Source organism: Pteropus alecto, unplaced genomic scaffold (genome assembly GCF_000325575.1).
Source record: "Pteropus alecto unplaced genomic scaffold, ASM32557v1 scaffold110, whole genome shotgun sequence".
Classification (NCBI taxonomy): Eukaryota; Metazoa; Chordata; class Mammalia; order Chiroptera; family Pteropodidae; genus Pteropus; species Pteropus alecto.
This window is the reverse complement of record NW_006431920.1, coordinates 9,702,168-9,712,916: the sequence shown is the minus strand read 5'-3', so window position 1 is coordinate 9,712,916 and position 10,749 is coordinate 9,702,168. Positions and strand designations below refer to the sequence as shown.

Genomic DNA, 10,749 nt, shown 5'->3' with positions numbered 1-10,749 from the left:
CCCCTTGGTCTGTTCTATTATTATTATTTTTTTTTACAGTGCTTAACACCTTATCGCTTATACAATTTAGTTATTTGTTATGCTCATTGCTTATCGTTCATCTCTCCCTATGACCATGTATGCTCTAAGAATAGGGATTTGGGCCAGTTTCGTCCACTGTTGTATACTCAGCATCTGGAACAGTGCCTGGCACAGAGTTGGTACTCATGAAATGTTTTTCAAAGTAATTAGTTAATAAATCAACATATTTATCGAGACCCCACTGCGTTCCAGGCTCATGCTAGGCACTGGGGATGCATAGAAGAATAAAATAGATATTGTCCCTACTGTCATGGAGTTTCTATTCCAGTGGGAGAGACAAGTAAACAAATTACGAAACACAAATCATGAAAGTTCTATGAAAGAGACCAATAGGGAGCAAAAATAGAGAATATCATGTGTGTGTGTATGTGTGTTGGGGTGGGGAGACTTTTTGATGAGGACAAGCCAGCTATGTAAGGAAGGGTGGTAGGAGGAGGGGGTTGCAGGGAAGGTTGAAAAGTATTTCAGAGGAAAGAGCATGTGCACAGACTCTGACTAATGCATGCCTGGGTGAGTGACTAGTGCTTGGGAGATGACCATGAGTTATGAATCATCATAGATCAGCCAGTGAGAGAGGTCTGCCTTCCATGGCATGCTACTCAAAGTGTGGTCTTGAACCAGCACCATCTGAATCATCTGGGATCTTGTTACAAATACAAATTTATGGAGCCAAACCCAGACTTGGGAATGTGTGCTTTAACAAGTCCTCCAGGTGATCCTGATGCTCACTGTTCTATATAACACCGTACCCCTTTATAGAATCTAAGCACGTAGTGGGCACCTGATAACTGTTGTTTGAATGAATGAATGAATGAATGAATGAGGGGATATATGTAACAATCACCACAGCACCTGTTCCTTTTTATGTTCTCATTCTTTGGCAGAAGCTCAGATGATAATTACCATGAAATACAAAGTGATGCTCTCTTTATTTACTGAGCCAGAGGGCAATCATTAAGGGGAAGAATGAAAGAGAAGAAAATACCTGAGCGTCATAGGAATTCAGAGATTTGGATTTAGAGAGGAGAGCGAAAGCCATTCCTGATGGGAGAAAGCAAAGGTTTGAGGAGCATGGCTTGATCATGGCAGAGAGGAGGGGGCCACCAGCCGGAAAGGGAAGTAGGTGTGGGAGGAAGTGGGGACGATGCTGGAAGACAGACAGCTCTCTATGGCTGGTGTAGAAAGCACACAGTAGGTAAAGGGAGCTGGTTGCGTGATGTTTTTAAGGTAGTGTTGCCATTTGCAAGGTGGTTGGAGTGACAAAATGTACAGTGGTCTTGGCCTTGCTCTACAGAATGCCTTAGCTACGCATCTAATGTTTAAAAGAGCAGGAAGGCACTGTCACCGTCTAGCATTTTTTATATGCCCCACACTGTTCTAAGCATTTTACATGCATATGCTCATTCAATCCTCACAATTCAATGAGGTAGCTACTTGTATTATTTGCCTAATGAGGGGACTGTGACACAGAGAGGTCAAATAACTTGTCCAGGGTCACCTAGCCCGTAAGTGGAAGAGCTCATATTAAACCAAGGCAGTCTGGTTCCACTACACTATGTTGCCTCAACTACACTATGAATCCAAAGGAACTTGGTATCACATTCTCTGCCTTGCTGCTCACCAGTCCCCTTGGAAGCCTTGTGGGAGAGGGTGGGCTCCTCGGTACATCGCTCCTTTCTCCTCCCCTCTGGCTCTGTCCCCTCCCTGGCTCCCACTCCTCCCTCCTCCACCCTCTGGTTTCCACGGTCAGCGTGCCGGCCAATTAGATTTGGTGGAATGCCTTCGTGTGTAGGAAGAGGTGGCTGTGGGGATGGTCCCAGGTCTGGGCAGGAGTGGAATTAAATTTTATGCGGCTTGAAGTTTATACTATCTTGGTAGCCTTCTTTAAGAAAAGGAATACAACAATGTTTTGCTTTTGCAAATTTTACGAAACAATTGACCTTGTCCATAGCAAGCCCCCACTGCCTGCTCAGGGTCTTGGAGGGGGCCACATTAGCTTTGCGGAAGACCCACCTCTGGATCCTGAACTGGCTTTTCTGGCCATCCCAGAATGGAAGGTGTAAAAGATGAGCATCTTTCTCTTGCTAATAGTGATCTCCTCTTAGAGCAAAGTCAAGTGCTTGAGTATCTTTTTTCTCACCTCCCCAAAGCCTTGTGGTGACCCTATGTCATTTTGGCTTGGGAGAGAGCAAGAAAACTCCACCCTGCCTGATTTAGGAGAATATGGGTTTGTTGATTAATGGGCAAGACCATAGGTAGAGGGCTCTGCAGTGTTCGAGTCCGAAGTTGGGACCCCAGTGCTGTAAACTGGGACATGTGGACTGCTTGCCGAAAAAGGAGCTGGTATTCTCCTGGCTGGACTCCACGGGACAGGCTGCCATCGCCTGCAGTAAATGACTCCACATCTTTCCCCTCTGCTGGCTCCGTTCTTATTTTATTCCATTCCTGTGTACATTTTACAGACACGGTTCAGTCAGGGAGTGGCCTGGCTGTAGCCTTGTTAAGGACCTGGCTCTTTATATAAGTAATTTAGCAGGTAGCAAAGCTACATATGCAGCTTCTCTAAACAAGTCTTTGCCCAAATCTCATTTGGGCTGGCATGGTTATGCCACAAACCTAGTCTGGCCCATCCTTAGTACAGGGACACGATCATAGTGGCTTGAGGAGCATTAATTGAGAGGTTTGGATAGGTTTCAAGCCAGGAGAGCTAGAGAGACAAACCAGGGGTGGGGTAGGCACCCAAAGGTAAGAGATGAAGGGTAAAGTGGGGATTTGTGCCTGGAGATGGAGAGTAAAGCTCAGACATTTTACACCATCATGTTCCACTAGATTTCAAAGAACAAATGCTCCATTCTCAAGGGGATGATGGTGGTCTTGGCATGCGGGTAGGACTAATGTTGCTATTGAAAGCACCCATTTGATATTTAAATATTCTCTCTTTTCATTTTCTTTTCTCTCGCTCTCAGAAGAAATTGACTATAAATGACAACTTCACAGACAGTCCTGAGCTACAGATTAGAGCTAAGCCAGCAGTCCTGGAATTTATAATCATAACCTTTTGGAAATGAACTACTAACGAATCAAAACACAAGTTTATTAAGTATCTAACCTGGGCTGTAGCAATTATCAAAGGCACCTCGTCAGCCAATAATTCTAAAATGGTTGAAATTGCTGCTGCCCCTTTAATCAGGTCTCAAACTTGGGTGCTTGGGGTCCCCCCTCTTCTGCCTTCCTCATGCTTCACATGTAAGAATTGCCAGAGCCCGGGTGAGATGTCCTTTTGTTTTTCGTTTTTGTTTTTCATCCTTCAAGGATTCATGCCATAAGGTTCAAAGCCTGAAGACGGTAAAAATGAGAATTAAGGGCTAAATGTTCAAGTGTCCTGAAATGTGCCCATTCCTTTTAAGAAAGACTGTGTTATTTGAACAAGAAGCAGAGCAACAGGCAGAGTTCATGTAGAAACTGAAATGAAGACTAAATTGTAAAAGAAATACTTGTTGAAAGTAACAAGTTAATAAGGCAGATTGACCTTGAGAGCAGGATTTGCTTTTATTAAGGTCACTGTGTAGTGAATACGAATCCTTACTGTAAATGTGTGCGTGTGGGGCTGGCATGTCCCCTTCTGACTCAGGCTGCTCTTGGTCAGTGGTTGCTAAAGGGCGGGGGTTTTAGGCCATGGATGCACAACATGAAGTAACATCACGAGAAAGGGATGCTGTTTAGAATCACACTGGCTGCACTTGAATGTTGCCTTCATCATTTACTAGGTAAATGACCTTGGGCAAGTTACTTAATCTCTCCATGCCTCAGTTTCCACATTTCTCAAGGGATAAGATTGATACCTGCCTTTAGGGGTTGTCATGAGAACTCTGCTGTGTAAATGTTCATTGTTATGATGATGAATTTACTTTCAATACTTCTGATCTGATAAAAGAAAGGTCTCAGTTTGGTGATAATACGTCTTACATAGCCACTTTTGGCACCTGCTAATATCCCTTTTAGAGAGAGCAGGGCTTAGTTTCAGAATTAGCTAGAACATAATCATACTGCTTTTTTTTTTATTATGTTAATTTTTATGGTTACCTCATATTTATATGGCAAGTGAAACAGGTTTTCTCTTTATAACAGTGACATAAAATTTTCTAAAAAAGTAACTTCAGTGCTTGCTTTGGCAGCATATAAAATTGGAACGATACAGAGAAGATTAGCATGGCCCCTGAGCAAGGATGACACACAAATTCGTGATATGTCCCGTAGTTTTCCAGATTCTAGGAAAAAAAATAAATAATACTGGAAGTTGAAAAAAAGTAACTTTATTTAAATAAAATGTGACTTGATTTAAACAAAAATGTTAAGAAGACGGTAGATGTAAGTAGAAAATGAAGAAAGCAAACGTAATGAAAATGAAACATGGCTGACAGAGGTAGCAGACTGAGCAATCTTGTCTAAAAAATTTCCAGCACAAAACCACTGAGATTGAGACACATTTGGGCATTTTTATATTCAGGCGAGGGTGCTTCCTCTGGCCTCCTCCTGCTTTCCTTTGGCCCTTACATGTAAATGGTCACAGAGATGAGTCACTGGGTCAGTCAAGTGACTGCCCCATCCTATGCCCACACACACCCTCCCCATGATTTTGTCCCCTCTGACCACTGGGACAAAGGCTCCCAGGGGAAACAGGCAGACTCTGATCATTAGTGCAAGGTACTAGGGGTGTGTGTGTGTGTGTGTGTGTGTGTGTGTGTGTGTGTGTGTGTGTTATACTACATTGGAAAGTAGAATTGTGAAGAACTGATTATTTCAAGAAACTGTGAACAACTGATACAGTTAAGCCTGAACCTACGGTTTCTCTTTCCAGACACTGTATTTTTCACTCCTCCCAAATGAGAAAGAGCAGATCTGCCAGGTGTCAGGAAAGCAAAGGGAATGTGACTATTTCCATTGAGGGTGAAGGCAAAAGGACCTGAAACATGTGTTTTTAGATATAAATAGGTCAAAAAAGATGGAAACATAAAATTCTGGAAATGATATGATCTAACTAAGTTATTATAGAAAGGCAGACATGGGGACCATTTAAGAAAATTCTGGATAACATAAGCTATAAATTAATGGATCGTATGAATGGTCGAAATAAAGACCTTTAACCCCCAACTATGAGAATTTATGTTTCTATAACTCTATATCTTGGACTTCCAGAATCCTCTCCTTGGGGCTGGCTGTGGGAACCCATCCCAGGGCAGCTTGTGTCAGCTCTGGACTAGTCCTTTGTGAGGCAGGTAGGATACCTGTCTCCACTAGAATGCTATTACCGTAAACTAAATTATTCTCGACTTCTTTCCTGCGAATCTCCTATTTGCTTCTACTGTTACATAAGTGTCAAGGTTTCAAACTTTTGGGGTCATATAGTTCAATTGGCTTTCTCTTTCATTTCTTCACTCAACTGGTCATTAACTCCTCAAAAGTTTTCTGTGCAATTAGTATGAGCTCAGTGTCTTTCTGTTCACACTGCCATCTTCTTCAGCTGGTTCTTCTTTCAATAAATACCAATGGCTTAACGTCTGCTGGAACACGACCTGTGTCATCTTATGCCCGAATCCTTGATCATAGTACCCGGCATATAATTGGTGGTCAGGAGGTATTTATTGAGTTGCTGTGAGGGTGTCTCAGCCTTCTCCTTCCTGCTGGGAATGTTTCTGTTGTGTTGTTGGGGAGAGAAAAGCCCTCACGAGACCCCAGTCCAGTCTGAATGCTTAATTCTTCCTTGAAACTGACATCATCCTAGGGATCCGGTCTGGGGATCCACCCAGACCTTCTTTGTCCTCCTAAAAAATCCTAATGTGGACATATAAGATGACAGTTTAATTCACCTGTGCCCAGATGGTCAAATAAATGAAGGTATGAATTGGCAGGCAGCTGAAGGCCACTGGGGCTGCATGTGACATCATCAGAGATGCTCTGCCTTAGGTCCTTGATCTTTAAGTTCGGCCATCCCCTGCTTTCATTCTTTAGTCAGTTTTCAGAGAATCCTTTTCCACTGGGGGAACCTAAGTTGGTATTCTTATTACTAAAGAAAAGTAAAAGACAAAGCATATGAAAATATTTATATACTCAAACTCAGTTCCTACGTGGAGAAACACTTCATCGATATAAGGGCGGTGGCGCTTTATTATAGATAGATAAAGTTGTCCCTTGCCCATTGAATTAATAATCTGACTTTAATACTGGGTGTATAGAATGGAGTTTAGAGGAAGATGGCCATTAACTTTCCATGGCACATTTTTCAATAGAATTCCCTCATAGTAAATATTTTTTTATTCAGGGATAATATGCTATAGTGTTTTCAAAACGATTTCTTTTTCAACAGTAAAATGATTGTGTTATTTTGATTACATTCTCAGTCCTAGGTAATTGTTTCATTTTCCATTTCTAAAAGGAATTCAGACACCTAACACAATTGTACCTTGACACCAATTCAGATCGTCATGAAGAATTTTGTCGAGAGAATTCATTGAGTTGTGAATACCTTCTTTGCCCACATTTGATTTCCTCAAATCATCTGTGATTCATAGGTAGCACAGATGTTCCCAGCTGCTGGAAAATGAAGCTTGAAGTTGATGCTGATAAGGAGAAAAATACTTAATTCAAATTCCAAGAATTGTTTGACCTAAATCAATTTCAACTTGAGGAAATGGGGTCAACTCTCTGTCCCTCAGAAGAACCACCCTGGTGATTAAAAAGTAAATCTTGAAGAATTAAATTATGTTGCTGTTCAGCTTTCATATGCACACTTAGGAAAAAAAAAAAAAAAAACCCCAGCGCATCAAAGGCTGTCAGAATAACTCAATTTAGTGATAGTGGCAAAGCATTGTGAAAAAAGACATTCTAGGCAGCAAGCTTTGCTCGGGGGAACTGCTACACACTTCAATTGGTATCGGAGAGAAAAGAAGTCTTTCAAATGAATAATTTTATGACTTTCAATCATACACATACTGCTTGAGTATCAAATTATTTTAAATGAGAACTTCAAAAAGATCTACTTCTTAAATGAGTAAAAAGCCCTAAACGGCTTCCGAACAGAACAAAGAGATTTGGATTAAAATGCCAAAGAGAAACGGATCTTGTGCTGGACATTTCTGTGCCAGGCAAGATTCCCGAGACACGTACAGGGTAGAATTGACCCTCTGATGGAAGGGAGCATAGACCGCAGGATTTAATAGATAATGAAACTCAGCCCTCCTTGTTTTATACCCGCCAGACCCATTCAGTGTCCAGTCCAAACGCATCCCAAGTTAATGTTCTCTGAGTGGCACGGAGAAAAGTTAGTGATTGATAAAGTGCTGTGGGTTGTGGGATTAATGAAAGACAGTGGCTTGTGTGTCAACTCTCCTAGATTACATTTGCATTTTAAAAGAGAGATTTAATACCTTTAACTCTTAGCTCATCCCTAAGGCAAGGATTTTCAGGTAACTGGGTACACGGTCTTTGTCCCCCAGTTTTTTCTTTCTCAGGGAAGTAGTGAAGAAGACACAGGCTCATGAAAGTGAAAACGCTCTGAGGACTTGGAGATGTGATGGGAAGATGTATTCGTCATGTCTTTTTATTCTGTATTTTTGATGCTTTGACATCTTGGGACCTTGCTGAGTCTGGAGAGACTGCCTCTTCCAGGGTTAGCTCATTCCTACAGGTAGTCAACAGCTCACCTGCAAACCCACCAATCCAGAGTCCATACCTCAAATCACCTCCTTTATGAAATTCTTACACTCTGGGCCACTATTTTTCTGCCCTAATCACCCCAGCACCAGGTACCAGATGACTAGGAACAGCCCTCATGCCCCAGGGTCCACTGAAATTATTCAAATGAGCCCATGCCAAACCTGCTGACCCCGCCTCACCAGTTTCTTCCTGCAGAAATCACAAAGAAGGCTCCTGGCATTTCCCCCTCACTTCCCCTGCCTAGTAACTGGTTCCGGGGCTTCCTCATATGACCCTCCGTGAAAGGGCATGCTCCATTCTTTTGAGATCTACGAGTATAACAAACTATCTTTTAAAAATAATTAATTAATCATTCTTTTTTTAGTTATGACTTTTTTAAAAAAGCAATTTAAAGTCCACAGCAAAATTGAGGGAAAGGTACAGAGATTTCCCATATCCCCTTGCCCCCACATATTCATAACCTCCCCCGCTGTCAACAAGCTCCCCACCCCCAGTGGTACATTTTTTTACAATTGATGAACCTATATTGACACATAATCATAATTGTTCAAAGTCCATAGTTTACATTACTGTACACTCTTGATGATTTGCATTCTATGGGTTTGGACAAATGGATAATGACGCGTATCCATCATTATGGTATCATACAGAGTATTTTTACTGTCTTAAAAATCCTCCATGTGCTCAGTTTATTCATCCACTCTCAGCTCTTGATAAGCACTGATCTTTTTATTGTCTCAGTAGTTTTGCCTTTTCCGGAATGTCATACAGCTACTATAAAAATCCACGTGCAGGTTTTTGTGTGGACGTTAAGTTTTCAACTCCTTTGGATAAACATCAAAGATCATGATTACAGGATCACATAGTAAGAGTATGTTTAGTTTGGTAAGAAATATCAAACCATCTTTTAAACTTTAAAGCGATTATGCCGTTTTGCATTCCCAACAGCCACGAATGGGAGTTTCAATTGCTCCACATCCTTGCCAGCATTTGGTATTGTTAATGTTCTGTGTTCTGGATTTTGGTCATTCTAATTGATGCATAATTGTATCTTATTGTTGTTTTAATTTGTATTTCCCTGGTGTTATGTGATGTGGAGTATCTTTTCATATGCTTATTTACCATTGTATATCTTTGGTGAGGTGTCTATGAAGGTCTTTGGCTCATTTTTAAAATTAGGCTGTTTGTTTTCTTATTGTTGAGTTTTAAGGTTCTTTGTATATCTTGGGTAACAGTCTCTTATCAGGTGTGTCCTTTACAAACAGTTTCTCTCAGTCTGTGACTCGTCTTCTGGTTTTCCTGACATTGTCTTTTGCAGAGAAGCTTTTAATTTTAGTGAAGTCCAGCTTATCAGATATATTTCTCATGAATCATGCTTTTGGTGTTCTATCTAAAAAGTTTTCTCCATACCACAAGGTCATCTATGTTTTTTCCTATGTTATCTTCCAGGAATTTTATAGTCTTGTGTTTTACGTTTAGGTCTGTGATCCATTTTGAGTTAATTTTCGTGAAGGCTGTAAGATCTGTGTCTAGATTAATTTTTTTTCTTTTTGCATGTGGATGTGAGGTTGTTCCAGCACCATTTGTTGAAAAGACACAAACTATCTTCAATGACAGTTATCTCCCAATCTGTGGGCCCCACCATTCCTGAATAATAATAAAATCTGTAATTTGAAACAGAGGCTCTGATTTTCATTTAGTTGGGACAGGACGCCACTTCTGCTAACGGCAATGCTTTTGCTGCCCAGTGTCCACTTTTGCTGGCTTGATCAGTCCTCAAGTCTGTTCCTGAATCTTGGGGGCCTGGATTACAACATGTCCCCAGAGATGGTGACTCAGAAATGGGTGGTAGGCAGGCATGTCGGCTCCTCCCGAGAGCCGTGGGCAAACTAGGAAAGCACCTGCAATGAAAGCATTCTGTCATTGGCCCAAGAATTCCAGGCTCCGCCTTCCCAACTCTGCTTCCATTTTCTCTTTTCTCTGGATTTTGGTCATTCTGGCTTCTCTAATCTCTATTCTTTGGCACCATTTGTGTATTCTCCCGCTCTGCCTTATCTTTTATCCAGCTTTTAACAATTTTTGGAAGGACCTCATTATAATTTAAAGTTTTTCTTCATATAGGTTCTGCACATTCCTTATTAGGTGTATCCTTAGCTATTTTCGTTTTGTTTTGACTTTTTGACTTTATTTGGTTGCTGCTTTTTAAATGGGATTTATTTCTTCCATTGTATTTTCAAATTCATTGTGTATGTAACAAACTATTGATTTTCATGTATAAATTTTTATTGCTAGCCATCTTATCGGATTCTTCTATTGATTTTAACAGTTTTTTTTCTTTTAATTTGATTTTCTTTGGTTTTCCAGCTGTAGAGTCAAAATTAGCCCCCAATAATGATCATTTTTCTTATTTATGTTTATGAGTTTTTTTATAGTCTTGTGTTTTACGTTTAGATTCTTAAGTTACAGTGATGAGAATGGGCATTCTTACTCTGTTTGCTTGGCTTCCCAATTTGTTTTTTGAATGAGGATTCTGCCTCTCTCATTTCACTTATGATTCAGGAGACTGAACCTGACTTCTGATCTAGCACCTGGGCTCTCCTTGGTTGGGGAGAGAGCGTCAGGAGTGTTAGGGGATCAGGATTTGGAACCTGCAAGGCTGATGGGCCACTTAATCGTCACATCTACAGCACGTATCCCTGTCCCCAACTTCTTGGAACCTCCTCCAGCTTGACTTGTATTCTCAGGATCTTAGTAAATAACCTTGGAGGAAGGAACAACCAAAAAGAAATAGTCACAAAAACTAACATTATTTAATGGATGGTATAATTAGGGAAACATACGATGGATGTATTTCTAAGGATATTTTGCCCTTAAAAAAAGAATCGCTTGACACTTTTCAGGTGCCAGTGACAGAAATCAAAATCAAACCAATTTAAATTAAAAAAGGAGAATTTC

At 40.8% G+C, this 10,749-nt stretch overlaps 1 pseudogene; it reads left to right on the top strand.

Moving 5' to 3' along the window:
* Positions 1-4,242: 4,242 nt before the first annotated feature.
* On the top strand, positions 4,243-4,342 carry LOC112475450 (annotated as a pseudogene).
* The last annotated feature ends 6,407 nt before the right edge of the window (positions 4,343-10,749 follow it).